A 22,715-nucleotide genomic window follows, 5' to 3' on the forward strand; every position below is an offset into this window, starting at 1 on the left:
CGCAGAGCTGTCTGCCCTGCCGGGACTGCAGGCACATCTGCGCCACCATCCCGAGCGGGGCGCTAAGTCCCGCCCCACTCTGGATGCCGGCGCAGAGCTGTCTGCCGTCCGGGGACTGCAGGCACATCTGCGCCGCCATCCCGAGCGGGGCGCTAAGTCCCTCCCCGCTCGGGATGGCGGCGCAGAGCTGTCTGCCGTCCCGGGTTCAGCGCAGCTCTGCGCGGCCATCGGGAGCCGGGGGCGAAGCCCGCCCCGCTCCAGATGGCCGCGCAAAGCTGCCTGCAGGGACTGCAGGCAGATCTGCGCCGCCATCCCGAGCGGGGCGCTAAGTCCCGCCCCGCTCGGGATGGCGGCGCAGAGCTGTCTGCCGTCCCGGGACTGCCATCCCGAGCGGGGCAGGAGCCTCCATAGGCGCGCGTCACCTCTCCAGCTGGGAGAGGGCGCGCGGGGCTAAAGCAGCCCCCTGCGACCCTCTCCCGGTTGGAGAGGTGACGCGCGCCTATGGCAGGAGCCTCCATAGGCGCGGGTCACCTCTCCAGCTGGGAGAGCACGCGGGGGTGGGGTGGGGCTAAAGCAGCCCCCTGCGACCCTCCCCCGGCTGGAGAGGTGATGCGCGCCTATGGCAGTTGCCTCCATAGGCGCGTGTCACCTCTCCAGCCGGGGGAGGGTCGCAGGGGGCTGCTTTAGCCCCCCGCGCGCTCTCCCAGCTGGAGAGGTGACGCGCGCCTATGGAGGCTCCTGCCATAGGCGCGCGTCACCTCTCCAGCCGGGGGAGGGTCGCAGGGGGCTGCTTTAGCCCCCCGCGCGCTCTCCCAGCTGGAGAGGTGACGCGCGCCTATGGAGGCTCCTGCCATAGGCGCGCGTCACCTCTCCAGCCGGGGGAGGGTCGCAGGGGGCTGCTTTAGCCCCCCGCGCGCTCTCCCAGCTGGAGAGGTTACCCGCGCCTATGGAGGCTCCTGCCATAGGCGCGTGTCACCTCTCCAGCCGGGGGAGGGTCGCAGGGGGCTGCTTTAGCCCCCGCGCGCTCTCCCAGCTGGAGAGGTGACGCGCGCCTATGGAGGCTCCTGCCATAGGCGCACGTCACCTCTCCAGCCGGGAGAGGGTCGCAGGGGGCTGCTTCTCTGCTCCCGCCCGCCAGCATTTTAAAATCGCCCCGGGACAGCAGGGGCTTTTAAAATGCTGGAGGTCGGCAGCAAAGCCCTCCTGTCCCCGGAGCTTGCGGGGCGGGAGGTGGGAAGAAGGGCTTTTCTTCCCACCACCAGCCTTCAGAACAGCTTTCTGAAGGCTGGGGGTGGGAAGAAAAGCCCTTGTCCCCCCCCCCTCAGCCTTCAGAAGAGGTCGGGGGACAGACTGTCCCCGGACCTGGTCTGAAGGCGGTTTCCCTAGGAACGCATTAATTGATTTTCAATGCATTCCTATGGGAAACCGTGCATCGCAAGACGAAAAACTCGCAAGAAGAAAAAACTTGCGGAACGAATTAATTTCGTCTTGCGAGGCACCACTGTACTTTTATGTTCTTATGATCCTGCGTCCAGTCACTGAGTTACAGCCTGTCTCTCTAATACGCATGTTTGTTCGCATGAGAAACACAGACTCAAACACAGAAACACAAAAGCAGATTCACGCATGGTCTCACATGAAAACAGACTCAAAGCTGAAGTCTTTCCACGAGCCCAAATCCATCATAGCTCCTACCAGAGTTGTCCATTGGCAGAGAGGCTTATGTTGGCCAGCTTGACACGGGTAGCTTCCAGAGGGCAATTCTCAGTTTTTGCAAATCAATGAAGCTTGCACACTGGCTAGCTGTCCTGTAAACCAGTCATTTGTATAGGAACTTCCAAAGCTCTAATTCCTCAAGCATCCCTATGATGATGAGCAACTCCCCTTTATTTCTAATGTGGTGGTCAGGCAACCACGTGGTTGAAGCCATTTTGAAATGGCCTGAAATGACAATTATACTTTCTTTTTTGGTTTTGAAATCTACATGATCTAAATTTTATTTTTTTGGTAATGTTGCATTTATTCTGTTTACCAAACTGTTGATTTTTGTCATTTTTTAATTTCCTGACATGCTCTTATTTTGTCTAAACTGAGCTTTCCCCACTACCAAATTCTCTTTTGCTTACTGGTGACAACTGATTTTTTCCCCAACTGGAACTCATCAGAACTCAGTTCAGGCACCTCTCAGATGGCTCCATTGCCATTGTAAGAGAACAAAGGGAGGACAGATGGTGAGTTCTGGCACATCTATACCTATATCTATATCTATCTATATCTGTATCTATATCTATGGAAACCAGCTGACTGTGCAAGTCTAAGTGACTGGGGGCGGGGAATCAGTTTAGACCCTGTCTTACACAGGAATCAACTCCAGTTCCAAAGCACAAAGTTTGGGGTGGAAGGCAGCTATGCAGCCCCTGGGTCCAAAACAACAAAAATAAATTGGCACAGATTACTTGCAAGCTCTTGAAATTTAGGTAGGGTTTCAGAGCTGTGGGAGGTTGGCTTGACCTCTCACTCTTTTATTGCTTTGCCCAACATTCTCAATTTTTGCCCTCACTTCTCTGCAGGCAGAACGGCAGCTCAGAAATAGATGCCAGATGTGCATAAAATGCACATCACCGATACTATATTTTGCTAGCACTCACCCTTGCTTAACCAAGGCCATCAAGCGCTTGCCCTTGCATCAGCCCTGAGGATGCTCGGATTCTGGCAAACCTTAAGAGGGTATGGGGAGCAGGGGGGAAATGAAGCCAATGCCCACTGCAGTTGACGTCTCGATCATTTTGGAACAAACTCATCCTGTGTCTGTAGCAAAACTATGGAACTCTCACGCCAGGCTGTGATGGTGGCCACCTTGGATGGCTTTAGACAACTTGGATGGATTAGACGAATTCATGGAGCACAAGGCTACCCAAGGGCTGCTAGCCACAATGGCTCTGTCCCACCGCAATTGTCAGAGAGGCATCATGCCTCTGAATATCAATTTCTGGGAATTGCATGTGAGCAGATTGCTGGTGTGTTTATGTCTAGCTTCCCAGCTTCCGTCAGTCATCTGGTTGGCCACCATGAGAACAGGATGCTGAACTAGATGGACCCTTGGCCTGATCCAGCAGCCTTGACTTATATTCTTATGTTCACAATCACTGCACAGCTGCTACACCCGCAGCTGTGACTCTCATTTTATTTCTGCTGCGCACTGAAGAACTCAGTTGCAATTTGCCTTCTGTGGCATAATGTCAGATGCAACAAACAAACAGATTTCCGAGGTTTATTTAAACAATACAATGGAGCCATCACTGTTGATTGTTTAACAAACTGCACAGGGTTGAGATGCCACCTACAAGTTATTCCCAACAGTCCGCCCAACGAAGCCATGCTTTCAACTCTTTGTACACAGCTAGCTTCAAATTTTCTGAAGTTCACTGCAGTCGATTTCTCCTGCTAGGAAAGCTGGCAGATGGCTGTTAAGTGAATCATTGACTTTCGAGCTAAACCTCTCACAAAAGTCAACAGAGGGGAAGGGTTCTCCATGGGATTTCCTGCCCATGATGGAATTAGGATGGAGCATGGACTGAGGTGAGCAGCCAAGATGATAAAGGGTCTATGAACAAAGCCTTATGAGGAACAGTTGAGGATATGTTTAGCCTGCAGAAGAGGAGACTGAGAGGTGATATGATGGCCATCTTCAAATATCTAAAGGGCTGCCACATGGAAGATGGAGCAAGCTTGTTTTCACCTGCTCTGGAGGACTTGATTAGGTATGTATTTGTTTGTTTCCTTGTTTGTCTTATGTACTGGCCTTCATAAACAGCTCTCAGGGTGGTTCACAAGACAAAAATACAAGATAAAACATAAACAAACAGAAACAAGAAAACAATAGTCCCCCTCCCATAAACATATTTAAAAGGCTGTAGAATATTAATATTATTAATAATATAATAATAATATTTTATATCCCGCCCTCCCCAGCTGAAGCTGGGCTCAGAGCGGCTAACAACAGTAAAAAGATACAACATTCTAATATCATTTCCATATAAAATCAGTTCAAATCAGATTAATGGCAACCATTGGGCTGGAGTTCTGTGAGTTACAAGACAGATCTTCTGCTGCTATGTAACTTTTCTTCTTCTTCAACAGCTTTTTCTGTTAAATACAATCCCTGGGATGCCTTTATACACTTCCAATTTAGAGCAGGTCAAGCTTTTTCTGTGATGAAACCTTATGCGCTAAACTGATCAGACAGAACTCCCTCAGCATGAGATCATGCCTTTCTTAATGACTGCAACTGACCTACGCCAGGCCATTGAAAAAGGCAGGCTTCAGAACTCCATTCAGAGAACAGCAAGCTATGTTTGAGGAGCTGCGTTTCAGTCTCCCTTGCATTTAGGGCATGCCCCCCTGCTACAAATCTAATATGTCCGGGGACTGTTATGCAATGCAGGAGTGCCATGTAGAATGCTATGGCTTGGGCTTTCTGAGTATTCCTTTCCCCCTCTCCATTTCCAATTCTGGCTTGGAAAGAGGGTTGCTGGGTGTCCTACTTTACAGAAGACAGTTCTTTATTTAAAGGTTATCTGGCCCAAGGCTTGTTTGAAAGATAAGAATGGTGAGCAGCGCCCCCGAATGTATCCATCAACAGTCAGCACATAGGCAGCAGACTGAGCATCCCATCACAGTCTACTCCCACCATGGTGAGATTTACTGCATTTTAAAAATCTTAATTATAGCAAGTATCCCTAGATTTGCATCTGTCTCTATAAATTAGCATATGAAAAAATTATGCGAATCTGCACTCCCTTCTCTGATGATGAATAAATGGCTACCCTGTTTGCAAACCATCTTGATTTGGATTGGGGCATTTGTTGTTCCATTCCAGGAATCAAAATGTCTTGGGCTAGCCCTGTTTGTAAACAGTGCGCTCTGACCCGGAAGTGCTTCCTTTAATCCCAGATGTGGGAGATGAACTCCCTCTACTTGCCCAGTGAAGTTCATCACACTCTGAATCAGTGCAGGTGTGCTCCCACCTCACACTTCAAATTTAGGTATAGAATAGGTTGAAATTCATTGAAAATTATTGTTTTGTACAAGTGCTAGCAGTCTGGGTCTGTATGAAGAGATACAAGGGAGGCCTCAATCTATAAACAGAATGAGGGACCGGCCTGTGTCTGCTTTGCTAGATCAAGTAGGAGAAAGCAGGATTTCCATAATGTATTTAAATTCCTTAACCATTCCAGACCTTGTTCGTTTTAATGGCGTTCTTGCCAAAAAGCATCTAAGGCTGCAATCTTTTGCACACTTGCGTATGGGAACGTTTGCACCATTGAGCACAGTAGTACTTACTTCTGAGTAACCCTGCATGGGATTGCAATGTATGAGATCCAGTTTCTTGGCAAAAGAAGTTAGACCTTTGTTCAAGCTGGAGTCCCTAGTTACACTAGATCAACTCTGAAGAATGGCTTTGTTTCTCAGATACCGAGAAATATGACTGTCCTTTTGCCCAAAACTTCGCCATTGTTTTGCTTAGTTACCACCTGAAATGTTTACATTTGCACACTGCAGTGGTAGTAAAAGGAAATCTTATCTCGTAGCAAAACCAACAAGCTGTTTCAATACAAGAACAATGTCTGCAAAACTGTCATGCCATCTGTGCCTGTAAAATTCCGTCTTTCGTAGACACAACATGAAAGCCAAAAAGAGAGAGAAAGAAACAAGAAACACCCTCTGGGTTTTTTTGGGTTCTGGAAGACAAAATATTCTGTATTTTGTTCTCCAGTATGCATTTGCTGAATTATGCTGAATTTTGAATTATGGTGCTGGAGGAGACTCTTGAGAGTCCCATGGACTGCAAGAAGATCAAACCTCTCCATTCTTAGGGAAATCAGCCCTGAGTGCTCACTGGAAGGACAGATCGTGAAGCTGAGGCTCCAATACTTTGGCCACCTCATGAGAAGAGAAGGAAAAGACCCTGATGTTGGGAAAGATGGAGGGCACAAGGAGAAGGGGACGACAGAGGACCAGATGGTTGGATAGTGTTCTCGAAGCTACCAGCATGAGTTTGACCAAACTGGGGGAGGCAGTGGAAGACAGGAGTGCCTGGCGTGCTCTGGGGGTCCATGGGGTCACGAAGAGTTGGACATGACTAAACGACTAAACAACAACAACAACAACAATATGCATTTGCTTTCCTAGAAAGTAATATGTAAGTATAGGAAAGAGGAGGAAGGATTCTGTCTGTCCCAGGGATGCAGAAGCTGCATCCCTCCAGATGTTGGTGGCCCACAACTCCCATCACCTCTAAGCACACACCATGCTGGTTGGGGCTAATGGGAGCTGGAGGTCAACAATATGGAGAGAGTGCTACAGGTTCCCTATCCTTTCTCTACTGCACTATATAGAAGGCTTACAAAACATTGTATTAGTTACAGATGGGTAGCCGTGTTGGTCTGCCATAGTCAAAATAAAAAAATTCCTTCCTGTAGCACCTTAAAGACCAACTAAGTTAGTTCTTGGTATAAGCTTTCGTGTGCATGCACACTTCTTCAGATACACTGAAATGTATTGTATTGAAATTGTATTGAAATACATTGTATTGAAATGCTGAACTCTTGGCTCAATTTCCAGTCCTTGTGTTGCCAATGAGTCCAGCGGTATTTCGAGCAGCATGGTAGGACAGAAAGGAATAGACAAACAAGACGAATTTTAACAGGGAGAAATGTAAAGTATTGCACTTGGGCAAAAAAAATGAGAGGCACAAATACAAGATGGGTGACACCTGCCTTGAGAGCAGTACATGTGAAAAGGATCTAGGAGTCTTGGTTGACCACAAACTTGACATGAGCCAACAGTGTGATGCGGCAGCTAAAAAAGCCAATGCAATTCTGGGCTGCATCAATAGGAGTATAGCATCTAGATCAAGGGAAGTAATAGTGCCACTGTATTCTGCTCTGGTCAGACCTCACCTGGAGTACTGTGTCCAGTTCTGGACACCACAGTTCAAGAAGGACACTGACAAACTGGAACGTGTCCAGAGGAGGGCAACCAAAATGGTCAAAGGCCTGGAAACGATGCCTTATGAGGAACGGCTAAGGGAGCTGGGCATGTTTAGCCTGGAGAAGAGGAGGTTAAGGGGTGATATGATAGCCATGTTCAAATATATAAAAGGATATCACATAGAGGAGGGAGAAAGGTTGTTTTCTGCTGCTCCAGAGAAGCGGACACGGAGCAATGGATCCAAACTACAAGAAAGAAGATTCCACCTAAACATTAGGAAGAACTTCCTGACAGTAAGAGCTGTTCGACAGTGGAATTTGCTGCCAAGGAGTGTGGTGGAGTCTCCTACTTTGGAGGTCTTTAAGCAGAGGCTTGACAACCATATGTCAGGAGTGCTCTGATGGTGTTTCCTGCTTGGCAGGGGGTTGGACTCGATGGCCCTTGTGGTCTCTTCCAACTCTATGATTCTATGATTCTATGAGATTTTGTGTTCTGTTCATGAGAGCAGCAGTGGAGATTGCAGGGCCGGGGTAGCTGCTTAGATTTTGTAATGCAATTGGCTGCAAGGTGCTGCACCAGTCTCTGCTAGCCTTCCAGATGTTTTGGACCACAGGTCCCATCAGGTCACTGTATATGCTAACTCCAGGTTCATGGGCAGCATAGTACAGTGGTACCTCGGGTTAAGAACTTAATTCATTCTGGAAGTCCGTTCTTAATCTGAAACTGTTCTTAACCTGAAGCACCACTTTAGCTAATGGGGCCTCGCCTGAAGCAAAGTTCTTAACCTGAGGTACTATTTCTGGGTTAGCAGAGTCTGTAACCTGAAGCATCTGTAAGCTGCAGCGTCTGTAACCCGAGGTACCACTGTACTTGTTGCTGGGGAGCATCAACAGGAGATGGTTGTTGCCTTCACGCCCTGCTTGTACAAGGGCACCACAGAAGCACCTGGCTTTGGAAAACAGGGTGCTGGACTGGCTGGGCCATAGGGTCAGAATCCAGTGGGGCTCTTCTTATGACCCAAACATCTAAAGAGAAGCATGTGCGGTTTGGGGAGTTAAAAGGACTGTCTTCTGTGTCCCAGTACTTTGCTGAGACCTTGGTTGTAGCTAGCATCCTCATTGCTGGTATGGCAAGCATCATTTATCTTGTGCTGAAAACCTACCATTTCATAACAAGAGATATTTTATCCCTCCTTCTTCCCCCTTCGAACGCTACCAAGCACATCTGTCTGAGGGATAATAGAGAGCTGTGTGCCCCAGCATAGCGTGACCGGCTCTGAAAAAGATATTTGTCTTGAGAAGTGCTTTTCAGACTTGGCACGGACAAGGAGAAGAGGAAGGCGGCAAGCTCTATGCATTTTGCATGTGATTATATGTTTCCTGAGGTGGAGCTATCCTGCTAGCAACATGAGGCAAACAGATCAGGTACAAATGAAAGGGAACATGATTGCCATAAGGTCAATGCTTCACGGAGCCAAACCAGGGGGGACCCCACATGATAGAAATATCATATGAAAAGCTGTCCCTCAGGAAATTCTTCCCCTTATCTAGTTACAAAATGCCCCTTCTGGCATTGAATGACGGGATGGGGAGAAATTTCGTGACAGTACTCCATATCGGTGAGTACCATCATACAGGTAAAAGGACTGTTTCCACAGTTTCCGTTATTTATTAAATTTATATACCACCCTTCACTCGAAGATCACAACAGAAAAACTACAAAACAAGAAAACAAAATACATAATGAAACAAAAACAAACCAATAACCCCCAGCCCTTATCATAAAGGATCAGGCAGTAGTATTATATAACAAATAGCTTTATTTAAACAGGCTTTCTTTCATTTCCAAACTTTCTCTGACCCTTCTGCGTGTGTGTTCTCTCTCTCTCTCTCTCTCTCTCTCTCTCTCTCTCTCTCTCTCTCTCTCTCTCTCATGCTGAATCTTTTTCTGGTAGCTGTTCCCTCTCTGTGTCACTAAGTTTATCTCCTTGACTGCTGTCCTGACTGCTTCCACGTACATTGACACATTTACTTTCCATATTTTGGGATGCTTAAGTAATCATAGAATTGTAGAGTTGGAAGGGACCCTGAGGATTATCTATAGTCCAATCCCCTGCAGTGCAGCTGCCCCATACAGGGCTCGAACCTGCAACCATAGTGTTATCAGCACCACGCTTTAACCTACCGAGTTATCCAGGCTGATGAATGGAACCTGGAATTTAATAGAGACAGATTTATACATTTCAGACACCTGCCTGTGAGGAAGAACACACACACACACACACACACACACACACACACACACACACACACATTGTTAGCTTTTCTAAGTATTACTCAAGTAATCTCCAGCCTTGCCTTTGTCTTCAGGCAAGGTCTCTCTGAATGTTAGAGCCTATAGTCTCAGCTCCCTTGCTTCCAGCAGGCAGGCAGGCAGGCAGGCAGAGCTTAGTGCCACAGTTTTAATATCTGTTTCATATGTTCCTCCAGAGCATTAGAGGGTGTTCTTGGGGGTGGGGGGAGGAATCTATTTCTTTAAAATGAATCGAAAACTGTACGTATTAACACAGCGGATGAAAAAGCACAAACCCATAGAGTAAATGTGGGCTGGCCGGGGAGGGGCAGGACAGGGGGCTGCACAAATGGGATAAGTATTTTAGCCTTGGCTAGAATTGTTGGGCGGGGGGGATTGTTATAAGGAATAGATAAGAATAGTTAAGAATGAACTGTCCTACTCTATCCTAGGGATCAGCACAGTTTGCTTACTCAGAACAGAATGTTCTTATTAATTTGGTTTACTGGACGCTTCAAGCATGGTGGCAAAACATATCTAAGGGGCCATCAGATGGCTGGATAAGATACTTTGAGCACATCGCATGGGCTGATGCCGTCTTTGGTCCACTTTTATGTGTAATGTGGACAGCAGTTTTTGCACATATATATGGTGAAGCCTGAGTTGGGCTAAGGGCACTTCTGTGCCCCCGCACTCCAAACTGGCTGAGCGTAGAGGCCTCTGACATGCCACACATTGACGAAAGTCAGCATCATTGTCAAGACGCAGAATGACGTAGACTTCCACATCTATTCACACTCAACAAGCCAACCAGATTCTGCCATTAAAAAAGCAAAGAATTTCCCAAGCCAATAGTGAAAGCTCAGCAAGATCTGTCTGACTTTTAACATTCCATTTCATCCAAAACATCATAGCGCCTCTACTCATTTTCAGTCTTTCTTTTTTATTTCTTTACATTGCCAATTATAAAGAGGGTATTTTTACACTATTAGCAAAACTACTAATTTCTATGTGGTATTTCTGGACCCTTGCCTACAACCCTATATACACTTACTTGGGAGTAAATCCTACTGAACCCCATGGAGCTTAACCCCAGCTTAGTAAAGACAAATGTTATGCAAATGTTATAGAATAAACTTTTCAGTAAATCCTTAGGAAGAGGATTACTGAAATTGATAATCACTTTACTATTCTAAAACTATAGCCTGTGTTCAATAGAATATAGATAGCCCACTCTTTAAAATTTTCCAAACACCAACAAGTATGACAAGGAAATATACCTCTGTTATTTTTGATTTATTCTTAAATTATTTGAAGTTCTCACTTTAATTTATTTTTAATTGATTTGAAGTTCATTCCTCCTGAAATTCTTTTAATGAGCCAAACACACATTTGTATTTGTTCACAGTCTAGTCTTACACTTTAGGATCAAGGTACTGGGGCCATTACTTCTTATCCTATCTAAAGTGTGTAAGATAAACACTTCATTCCAGCCACAAACATCCCTTCCGCCCCCCTGCCATTCTTTAAATATTTGAAAGCAACCAGCTTCTCCCCTGAGCTCCCCATGACCAGTTCCCCCCGCTGTTCATGACCAGTTCCCCCCGCTGTTCTTCATATCATCGGCCAGACATACACTTAGGATGGAGTCTCCAACCCTTTTGACCTAAGACTGTTATATGTAAATGATCTGCAAATGGTGTTTAGAGGTAAGTTTCACATATTTACAGAGGTCCTTCTGCTTTCCAGGAGAGATAACCTATCAAAGTCTGAACGATAAAGCCATGTGAGATAAGGAGTCAGAGCCCACAAACCAGATCTGAATCAATATTTACTGCACACCCAAAGATGACTTCTCTGCTGCCAGTCTCAGACAAGACCCTCAAGAAGATGAGATCCTCAGTCGAGCCTCTTTTCTGGGGCAGCATGTTTGGGGACAAATCTTGGGATATTGGAATGACTTGAACTCATGAACCTCGTTCTGTTCTACATCATTTAAGGGACTGAGCAGGCTCAACGTTGTCAGGGCAGTTTAGTAGCCAGGTTAGCCGTAGCGATGGAGATATCTTTGCCACCCCCACCAGCTGCTCCTGTGCAGAACAAATCTTAAGAGTTTACACAAAAACTTTCCAAAGTGGAGGCATCACCTCCTAGAACTATTCCAACACAGGACTAGACTGTGTTCTGGATTCCTCCTGAGAGTCATCTGCTATAATATACTGGAGGATGCAAGTGGCTTTATAATAGAATTGTTGCGTTGGAAGGGAACCTGTTTGAAATGCTTTCCAAACAAATCACAGTGGGCCACTGCTGTTTCTGGCCAGCATGTAAAAAGCCAAGAACTATCCCCTCAAAAAGCTCTGCTGGATGGTATAACGAGGATGCAATGACAGCAGCCAAGTGTCTTCACTGGCACCAAGTAGGGTTGATAATGATTCTTGAGATCTTGTTAATGATTCAAGAGTCAAGACCCATCAACTACCTGACTCATCCTTGTGTTCCACAAAGCCAGGGCTTTGACAGGTGTGCCATTTTAGTTGGCGAATCCTTCAGAATGGTCAGAAACCAGTTCAATTCATCAACCTCCAGGGACAGGCCTTTCCAAAAGATCCCTGTCTGTGAAACTACTAAAGTAATTGTGAGAGGAAAAGGGGTCTCCTAATAACTGGATGGCTATATTGATCCTCTAGGTTCAGAGACAATATGGCTCTGATTAGCAACGGAAAGCACGTAATAATTGGAGCAGGCTGTTGCTTCATGCCTTGGTTTGAACCAGTAGGGTTCAACCTCTCCTCTCATGGTAGTTTCCTCCTCTGGAACCCCTGACACAGATCTTCCACTAAAATAAATAGATAACTCTGTCTTCCACCATTATCACCAAAACAGTATCAGTTCCTAAGCCTGGTCGGAAACATAATTCAATCAATGAACCAACCAGCCAATCCAATTTTATTACGCAACCACAGACCCATGGGAAATCTTACTGGGGGAAAATTGATATCTTATCCAGAAATGTTCTGGGATGACCACGTGCTCAGTTAACTGCTCTAAGGAAGGAGATCAGAGGCAAACAAGTATAGTCACCAGAGGTTAATGTGCAGAATCACACCTGAGAAGAACCTTTGGGCTCCATCAACTGCAGTTTTAAAAGTGCTTCTTTCTAAAGGCAACTCCACAACTGTATTCACAAGCTTACAACACATAACTGGAAAATACAGTCCTAAAGCAATGTCTGATTATTAAACTTGTTTGGAAACATATAGAAACGAAACACAGAAACTGAAACCTACATAAAAAGTTGGCGGATCCTGCATTTTAAAAACTAACTATGACTAGGATGTTAGGGTTTTAATGTTAAGGAGTTCACATCTCCAGGGGCCATTGATGCTGGCCAGCATAATTTTATAAATGCCCATACAGGGAGAATGAGCTGATAAGATGTGATTCTGGCACAAGTCCCAAAATCATTTATATTGGTAACTCCTTAAAGTGCAATTTTTCATAGCAACATTGTTCTACAGTTTGTACAACATACTGGAGGTTCTCTCCCCCACCTGCCACCCCCAGCTAAAGAAGCCCAAGAGGCATAATTGACGGAAATGTGATGTAAAATGCCAAGGTCATTTAAATAATAGGTTCCTTTCCAGGCCAGATTACAGCATAAAGGTAGTCCCCGAGGGAAAAGAAATGAGCACATGTGCTAAGAAATGTGTGGATGTTATATGGCAATGCTTGGCTATGTTACAACTACGTCTAATAGCCCAAAATAAAAGCAGTTCGGTCATGGGGGAAATATGCACATAACCAGGTTGGGGGGAAAAACCCTCTTTAAGAACTGTACTTAAACCTGTATCTTCTGACTACTAATAGAGAACCCAGGGACTGACTGTTAATTCATTCCCAAGTGAGACAAGCTGGATTTCATCCCGAAGAAGGAAAACATCATAATTGTGACCTCATTGTCCTGCTGCCACTACACCAGCAGCCTTGAGGTTGTGGACTTGGGGGTGTAGAGGGTTATGTCATCACAGTGAGGTTGGTGAGCCACACATTGATGCTCCAACCAAGATGAAACCTGGGATATCTGTAACAGGGTCTCCTTGTTTTTTAAAAATTGAGACAGCCATGGAGTGGGAGGTTTGTACTATGGTGTGGGAGAAGCAACCCTTGCCCTCTGCCATTTTCCTGATGTAATTTTGCCCTCCTAATGCTACTTCCTGTTACACATTAAGGCATTTTTTTTTCAACCTATGGGGAGGAATTTGATGTAGTGCTAACATAAAGCCTCCTAGTGGTGTACATGTACAGTTCTCAGGAAAGCGTTTGTTAGGCAAGAGCTTGCATAATGAGTTGACGATTTCCATTGATTCATGTCCAAAAATTTCTAATGTGTTCACGACCATGGAATTCTGGCCCCCCCAAATGGTGGGAAAACCCAATAAAACCCTCTGAGACCTTGCAAAAGGCAACAACAACAACAACAACAACAACAACAACAACAACAACAACATTTATTATTTATACCCCGCCCATCTGACTGGGTCTCCCCAGCCACTCTGGGCAGCTTCCAACCAAATATCAAAAACAATACAGCGTCAGACATTAAAAACTTCCCTAAACAGGGCCGCCTTCAGGTGTCTTTTAAAAGTAAAATAATTGTTTATTGCCTTGACATCTGCTGGGAGAGCGTTCCACAGGGCAGGCGCCACTACCGAGAAGGCCGTCTGCCTGGTTCCCTGTAACCTCACTTCTCGCAATGAGGGAACCGCCAGAAGGCCCTTGGCACTGGATCTCAGTGTCCGGGCTGGATGATGGGTGGAGACACGCCTTCAGGTATACAGGACCGAGGTCGTTTAGGGCTTTAAAGGTCAGCACCAACACTTTGAATTGTGCTCTGAAACGTACTGGGAGCCAATGAAGATCTTTCAGGACCGGTGTTATATGGTCTCGTCAGCCACTCCCAGTCATCAGTCTAGCTGCCGCATTCTGGATTAATTGCAGTTTTCGAGTCACCTTCAAAGGTAGCCCCACGTAGAGCGCATTGCAGTAATCCAAGCGGGAGATAACTAGAGCATGCACCACTCTGGCAAGGCAGTCTGCGGGCAGGTAGGGCAAGCAAGGAAAGGGGGGGAAACTCTCTTATTTGCCCAGACTCTCTCCCTTTACCCCTGTCCTTCCCTTCCCTCCCACTATGGTTTCTGGAGAAAAGGCTCCCACAAACCAGCAAAACACAAAAAAGCAAGGCTTGCCTGAGGCTGCTTATTGGCTTACAGTACTACACACAGGTCTGGCTGTTTGGATATCTGAATCCAGGAGGGCTGTGTTCATTGCAAGAAGAGACTGAGTCAGTGCAATCAGGATTTGAGCAGATTTTTTGAGATTTTTGCCAAGACCCTCACAGGCACCACAGGAAGTATGAGCACAACCCCTGATTATAAGGCTTTATTTATTCTTTTTTAATGAGTTGACTTTTATATGTATGTTTTAGACATATTGAACCCACTGCTCCCCAAAACTTTATGGATGGGGTGGCCTACTAAACAAACAAACAAACAAACAAACAAACAAACAAACAAACGTGGTTGCTCACTAGGCAAGTGCAGCCTACAGTGCTTCTGCCTGCCTTCGGAAGGTGGTGGACTGTCCTTCGTTGGAGGCTTCTAAACAGAGGGATTATTTAGCTGTGATACTGCACTGCAGAGGTTTGAAGTACATGACCCTTGGGGTCCTTTCCAACTGTACAATTCAATGGTTCTATGAAAGCTCATGGCATCCCCCAGCCCATATTTGCTGCAAGCATCTTAAAAGGGCATGATTGGTGTGTGCTTAGGAGCAGGTGCTTAGTCAGTAATCAAAGGACTGGCAAGAAGAAATAGCAAGTTATCGACTGAAAGTCAGTATATTCACAGTGGGAGCAGTCCAGAGCAAAGTTTGTTTCTGGCAATCATTTGCTGCAATCGTTCAGTTTCTGCTTGGAGCGGCTGGTTCGTAAACCCACAAAGTGCTCCCTTTAAAACTCGTGGGATTGAGGCGAAGTCCTAAGACAAAGAAGCGAGATGTCTTGACTTTGAGGTGGCCTTTCATCAAAGCTCAAGGCAAACGCTATGCAAGGCAATTACAGCCAGGGCCATTTCCCACCGCTGCACCCATTCGGAGGGAGCTCTAAAATGGCCAAACATGGTTAATAGCTGCATTGAGCTCTTGTTTGGGGATTAACAAGCCCTTCAGAAGAGTTTAACCTGCCCCTCACTTGGCTCAGAGCTCTTCACTAACAAACTGGTCATTAACCACTGCTGAAGAATCACTGAGTGGTTTCCTGGGATTACATCAGCGGTAATTAAAAAATCTAATCGCTCCCAACAATGGCCTGCTAAATTACACTAATTTATCATTCCACCTCTTGAAAAGGCCTCAAGTAAGTGGGCAACAAAGAAAGGGACAAAAACACTGAACGGAATGTGATCCCCTGAAGATGCAATGCAAATCGAGAATTTCCTTGGCATCAGAACTCCTTTTTTATGTTACATTTGCACACATGGGCCAAGACTCCAGTGTGCAGGGGTTGAGGGTGCGGGAACTTGTCTCTCTCTCTCTCTCTCTCTCTCTGTGTGTGTGTGTAACTCAGGATGGGTGGAAACAATGTGCATACTAACTGGAATTTTCACAGAAATCAGATGTAAAGGCTTCCTTGCAAAAAACGAAGTTATGAGAATTATTTTAATTAAGGGATCCAAAAGGAAACAGAAGCATTTTTTCATTGGTTAAACTACCAGTCAAAAGGCAACACTTCTCAAACAGCTGCTCTGCATCTTAACGAAAGCACAGCAGTTCTTATTAGGGCTTGCTTGCATGTATGTGTATATCTCCATTTTACTGATAACTGTGATGTAAATATTTACAGCAATTACTTATGCTATTATTGAAGCTATTTGAGGAATATCTTACTCAGCCACCCCTACCTGCTGGCAGCATCAGACTTGGTGGATGTTAAAAAGCAGATGTGTTGAGAGGAATAAGCAATTGTTGTGAATGGGGGAAAATGTTAATGGGGGAGGGAATTGCTTGTTTTAGATAGGCTTACTCTCCTTGTGTCTAATGTCTGAATCCAAATTGGTGTTACTATGCCAAGTTACTTCTAGTTCTTTAATGCACGACGTGCTTTAAAATTCTGACTTATTTTCACCCTACCCACCACCTCAATGTTTCTGGATTAATCCATAACCATATCTGTCCATATTGAAGGCCATGGGGGAGAGTGTGGAGCAGAGGTTAGGATTTCCATTGTGCCCCAAGTTTCTTCAGGTCAGGGGCAATTGTGCCACCTCCTGGTGGCTGGCATCATAAAAGGGGGGAGCAGGGAATCAAACAGAGTGTGATTCAAGAAAACACGGCAAGTGTATGTGTTGTTGGAATTTGATGAATTATAGTGGTACCTCGGGTTACAGACACTTCAGGTTACCCAGAAATAGTACCTCAGGTTAAGAACTTTGCTTCAGGAAGAGAACAGAAATCGTGCTCTGGAGGCGCGGCGGCAGTGGGAGGCCCCATTAGCTAAAGTGGTACCTCAGGTTAAGAACAGTTTCAGGTTAAGAACAAACCTCTAGAACGAAATAAGTTCTTAACCCGAGGTACCACTGTATTGTATTTAAATATTTTGCTGAAAGCTGCTCAGAGTGGCTGGGGAAACCCAGCCTGATGGGTGGGGTATGTATGTATGTATGTATGTATGTATGTACGTATAAATAAATAAATAAATATTACTATTCTTATTATAGCAAGGAGGGCGAATGTAGAGGGGATGAGGCCTAAATGCACCCATTTGAAAAATATCTTTTAGGGAAGCCTTGCAGGCTAACGCTTCTTATACGGGTATGGACATTGATGACTGCATTGCTTCTTATACGTTTGTTTTTCTTCATTTATCACATAAATTTTAAGCAGCTTTTCAACACACACATTTTCCCAAGGCAGTGTACAAAAAAAGGAAAGAGAGAATGGAAATAAATTAAGATCCTTTATCAACCTTAAAATTGTAGAACGGACACACAAGGAACAAAAAGTGCAGGAAGCAAAGCATTAATAAGAACATAGGAAGATCCTACTGGAAGAGGCCAACGGCCCATCTAAGTCCAGCATCCTGTTCTCACAGTGGCCAACCAGGTGGCTGCGGAAAACCCTCAAGCAGGTCCCAAGCACAACAGCGCTCTCCCTCCCATTGGTTTCCAGCAACTGATATTCAGACGCTATACTGCTTCTGCCCATGAAGAAGAGCATAACCATCATAGCTAGTAGCCCTTGATAGCACTATCCTCCATGAATTTGTCCAGTTCATCTAAGTTGGTGGCCATTGCTGTCTCTTGTGTGAGCATAGCTGTCAACTTACAGATTTGAAAATAAGGGACCAGCAGCCTCGAAAATAAGGGATCAGCAGCCAAAATAAGGGATCAACAATTCCTTTGATGAAATACATATTTTGTTGCTTGCAAATGGCTTTAGATACCTATTAGGTCCATAAATTACCATATAGCATATATTCAACACAAAAAAAACAGCAACAATTTGTTGTTGACAAAGCACATCTGGACATAGAAAGGGCCCCATTACCTTCAGTAGCTTATTTAAGGGACATCATCAATAAGGGACAGCAGTGGGTCATGGCGCTGATATAAGGGACTGTCCCGCCAAATAAGAGACGATTGACAGCTATGTGTGCGAGTGAGTTCCATAGTTTAACTATGAGCTGCATGGTAATTTTAGCCAGCCAAGTTAGCAGAATCAGCTGGTGTGGTAGGGCAGGTTTTGGGGCATACCTGGAAGGGGCTGGGGTGGGACAGAGTGGTGATGAGGTCAAGGCTGCCTGGGCACATTGGCAGGGATGCTGCATTGGCTCTGTCGACGGTGCCACCCTGTCCCAGCCTAGCTCTGTTCAAGTAAGATACAGCAACGTCAGAGTGGGGAGGATATTTCTGCTCCTTTGCCTGACTGCAATTTGGCATAAAATCTAAGCGGCCTATAAAATGCCACCAGGAGACAGAGAACGAGGAGCAAACAGAAGGATATAGATTACAGAAGTGTCCTCCCTGCCTTTTGCAAACCATGGAGCTGACGAGTAAATGAAACACATAGAGCAATTTTACTCGAGGTTAATTTGCTCAGGAATAAATCCCACTGAGTTCAGCAGAGCTGGGTCAGTTGGATTGCAGCCATACTGCGCTGAGGTAAATCTTAAAACGAAGCCAAGTTAAAATACTCACCTTATTTGTTTTAACTTTCTATAAAGAGCAGCACAGCTCAAAAGATGCATGTATGGGTTGGGTTTTGTTTTTGTTTTTTAAGTCCAATAAATTCTTTGTTTTCATTGACCAATGGATTCTGCCCCCCTCCTGCTTTTACCCACCATCCACTCTGCTGCATGGTAGAGTGTGATCTTTACTCTCTCTCTCCCTGTAGGTAACAAACTTGGCTGCTGCACTGCCTAATCCTGTGATCTGGTGCCCTCCTGGGAAACTCCATTCCAGGCAACTTCCTGACAAAGCTATTCATCAGGCATATGGACCACATTGATTCTCGAAGAGCAGTCATCATCTCTGGGGTCAAAACTCACTCAGCCTTTGAAATGCTAAACTGCAGAAATGTCCACAATCAGGTAAACATTTCCCAGTTACATTACTCATTCAGTATCTGCACCTAATTATTTAATCTGCATGATTAACTGTGTGTATGTAAAGTCTACATGATTAAGAGCCCCGGTGGATTAATTTTCATTTGAAAAGCAATTTGTACCTCTCAGACATACATTTGTGAACATTACAAGATTATCCCAAGAAAAGACAGAGTATTCTCGTATGGAAATATTGCAAATGGGTAATGAAGAGAAGAGAAAAGGAAAAGATCAGCGTAACATGCCTTCCTGTTCTGCAAAGAAATGTTTCAGTCACCGGTTTTCAAACTTCTTAGCCTCGGGCAACTTTGGACTTCCCATCCTTGGTGCCTCTTCACACAATTGTAGTTGTAGTGTATGGAACTCACTGCCACAAGATGTGGATATGGTTGTTGGCTTAAATGGCCATATAATCCACATTTTAAAGGGTAAAGGGACCCCTGACAATTAAAGCCAGTCATGAATGACTTGGGGGTTGTGGCGCTCATCTTGCTTTACAGACCGAGGGAGCCGGCGTTTGTCTGCTGGGTCATGTGGCCAGCATGACTAAGCCGCTTCTGGTGAAACCAGAGCAGCACATGGAAACGCCGTTTACCTTCCCGCCAGAGTGGTACCTATTTATCTGCTAGGTTGGTGGGAGCTGGGACCGAACAACGGGAGCTTACCCCGTCATGGGGATTCGAACCACCGACCTTTCGATTGACAAGCCCAAGCGGCACAGTGGTTTAACCCACAGTGCCACCTGCGTCCCTAATCCACATCTTATATTTTTTAAAAAAATGGAGGGCATATCAATCAATGGGTATGACATATGTTAGAACCCCATCTTCAGAGGCAGCATATCTCTGAATATGGCTGTTACTTTCATGCTTTGCTTGTGAGAGTCTTGGAAGCATATAGCTAGCCATGGTGGGAATCTGCCTACTGGCCTGGAGAATATTATTTGTTTATTTGCAACCATCTTTATAGACTGCCACCTCATATAAAATATCAAGATGGAGTCCGGCAAAACATCCTCCTTCTTTGGCGACACAGGTGCAGTAAAGCATTAGCTACTATCAAAACAATACAAATAATCATTAAAAAATGACCAGATACTATAGAAAATAGTGATGTATGGAAGTGAGAGCTGGACCATAAAGAAGGCTGATGGCCGAAGAATTGATGCTTTGGAATTATGGTGCTGGAGGAGACTCTTGAGAGTCCCATGGACTGCAAGAAGATCAAACCTATCCATTCCTAAGGAAATCAGCCCTGAGTGCTCCCTGGAAGGACAGATCGTGATGCTGAGGCTCCAATACTTTGGCCACCTCATGAGAAGAGAAGACTCCCTGGAAAAGACCCTGATATTGGGAAAGATGGAGGGCACAAGGAGAAGGGGACGACAGAGGACAAGATGGTTGGACAGTGTTCTCGAAGCTACAAACATGAGTCTGACCAAACTGCGGCAGGCAGTGGAAGACAGGAGTGCCTGGTCTGCTCTGGTCCATGGGGTCACGAAGAATCGAACACGACTAAACGACTAAACAACAACAACTATAGAAAAGGTTTAAACAACTAAATAGGCCTGTTGGCTGCAGCTGTCCATCTCCAACCACGACGTTCGAAATCCTCGTCCCTGAAAATGACTCTTATATTAACACTTTCCACGACAATGTACTTACTGCCTGAAGCAATCCAAGGCTCCAGCCATCTCTCCTAGTTCTTCATGTTCCACCACCAAACACATTTCCTATTGCTCTTCTTTTACCTTGTAAGTAACGGGGCACTGGAGGCAGGCGGAGTGGTTCATGGTCTGAGGGTTCCCTCCTTATTCTCCTCTTTCTATTGCCCCCAAGCACCAAATTACAGTGTGTGCAGGGTGCAAAAGTCCATAGTCTTCCAGGCTTTCTGCTTTGCCATGCCACTACCCATCTTGCCCATTAACAGGAAGTGAGGGAAGAGGCAAACCTCTCTCTCCTCTCTCTCCCCCCCCCCCACTGTTCTCACTGACTCAACAAGTTGCAACCTATGTGAACAGAAATGGGAAGGACTGGCTAGGAGGGCTTTTGGAGATGGTGAAGGCTGATGGGAATGTGCCAAGTGAGGGAATTCTTCTCTGGCTTGGATTTTGATCCAAGCAGCAGTGGAATTCTGGGGCTATGAAAGCTTGCATCTCTGAGGTGGGTTTTTGAGAACCCCAAATATCCAATCCTGGCTGCTGGGAACTGCTCCAGCACCTCCAATTAGTTCTATTTCACACAGAAGCAAATTTGTATTTGGCACCAAGTGCACATTTGACAAGGAGCTGCAGCCAATCCATAGCTGTCAAGCGTCCCTTATTTGGCGGGACAGTCCCTTATATCAGCGCCATGTCCCGCTGCTGTCCCTTATTGATGATGTCCCTTAAATAAGCTACTGAAGGTAATGGGGCCCTTTCTATGTCCAGCTGTGCTTTGTCAACAACAAATTGTTGCTGTTTTTTGTGTTGAATATATGCTATATGGTAATTTATGGACCTAATAGGTATCTAAAGCCATTTGCAAGCAACAAAATATGTATTTTATCAAAGTAATTGTTGATTCCTTATTTTGGCTGCTGATCCCTTATTTTCGAGGCTGCTGGTCCCTTATTTTCAAATCTGTAAGTTGACAGCTATGAGCCAATCGTGTTTGACCGATGAACATACCTGTATGATGCACATTTTTGCAAGGATGCATTTGTTATACTGCATTTTTAAGTGCAGGCTTAGAACATCTTGCTACAGCGTGCAATTGAAAAGGGAACATGTTAATTGGGCATTCGTCTCCAAGAAACGAAATAGTACCTTAGGTTCTAACTGGATTGTTTTCGCATAGGCTTTCTTCGGCTCGGTCAGAAGCTTGTGCCAAATAACCTAGAACACAAAAACTGTGTTCTTCCGATAAGGAGGTGATTGCTTTAAGCACCGTGTGATAATGGAGACCTGAATGAAGCTGCTATTGTTGATCAGGATTAAGATTGGGCTGACTCTTCAAAAGAGGCTAAATGGATGGAGAGGCATTGTGAATGAATATGCCAAGACAGCAACTCCAAGGATTTTGCTAGCCCTGACCATTCACCGAATGGCAGCTGATAAGGTTTTCAGTAACATGAACTCCACTCTTTGGATAATGCCCCCCTGTAATCTAGGCATAATTAAAAGTGTTAACAATTTTGTTGCCTTTATCTGAACACATTTTTCCCACATGCTTGGAGTGACCCAGGTCATAATCTAAAGACAAGCAGCCTTCTTGTTTTACACGCTATTAGTCTCGTGAGCTATTCCTTCAGCGGGTGTGCAAAGGTCACTGTACCCCAGGCAACATATTCTGCCAGCATCTCCCACAAATCCAGGATGCACCAAAACAAACACAGATGGATTACATGTTGTCTGTGAGCTCAGCATTTCTTTCCCCCTCTTTCCTTGGATGCCAGAAAACAATTAAAGGCTCTTTGTGTGTAAGCTGTGATGATGCAGACAAATTATTTGACAATTACCCTGTCGGTTACCTTTATTAAGTCCTCCATAAAATGATTCAAGCGGGTGCAACGTGGTTCCGCTATGTTCTTGCTACACAGGCTTCCTTTATTAAGGAACAGGAATAAAATTTTAAGATGAGGTGGAGGACAGAATTGATGATAACAGGTACTGAACCCAAAGTTGAATTTAATTTTTTTAAAAAAAATGGTATCAGGAAAAAGTAATAATTTCTAAAACACTAAAACAAAATCCAGTGCAGTGCAGCAGAACTGTACAATTGTATTGTAT

At 45.2% G+C, this 22,715-nt stretch overlaps 1 long non-coding RNA gene across 1 annotated transcript; it reads left to right on the plus strand.

The window, feature by feature from the left end:
• Positions 1-2,214: 2,214 nt before the first annotated feature.
• LOC308581756 lies at positions 2,215-22,339 on the plus strand. The gene is made up of 3 exons (XR_014005254.1): positions 2,215-2,231; positions 18,736-18,931; positions 21,784-22,339. It is a non-coding gene; the product is annotated as an uncharacterized lncRNA (long non-coding RNA).
• The last annotated feature ends 376 nt before the right edge of the window (positions 22,340-22,715 follow it).

This window comes from Podarcis bocagei, assembly GCF_964188305.1.
Source record: "Podarcis bocagei genome assembly, chromosome: 2".
In the NCBI taxonomy this organism is placed as follows: Eukaryota; Metazoa; Chordata; class Lepidosauria; order Squamata; family Lacertidae; genus Podarcis; species Podarcis bocagei.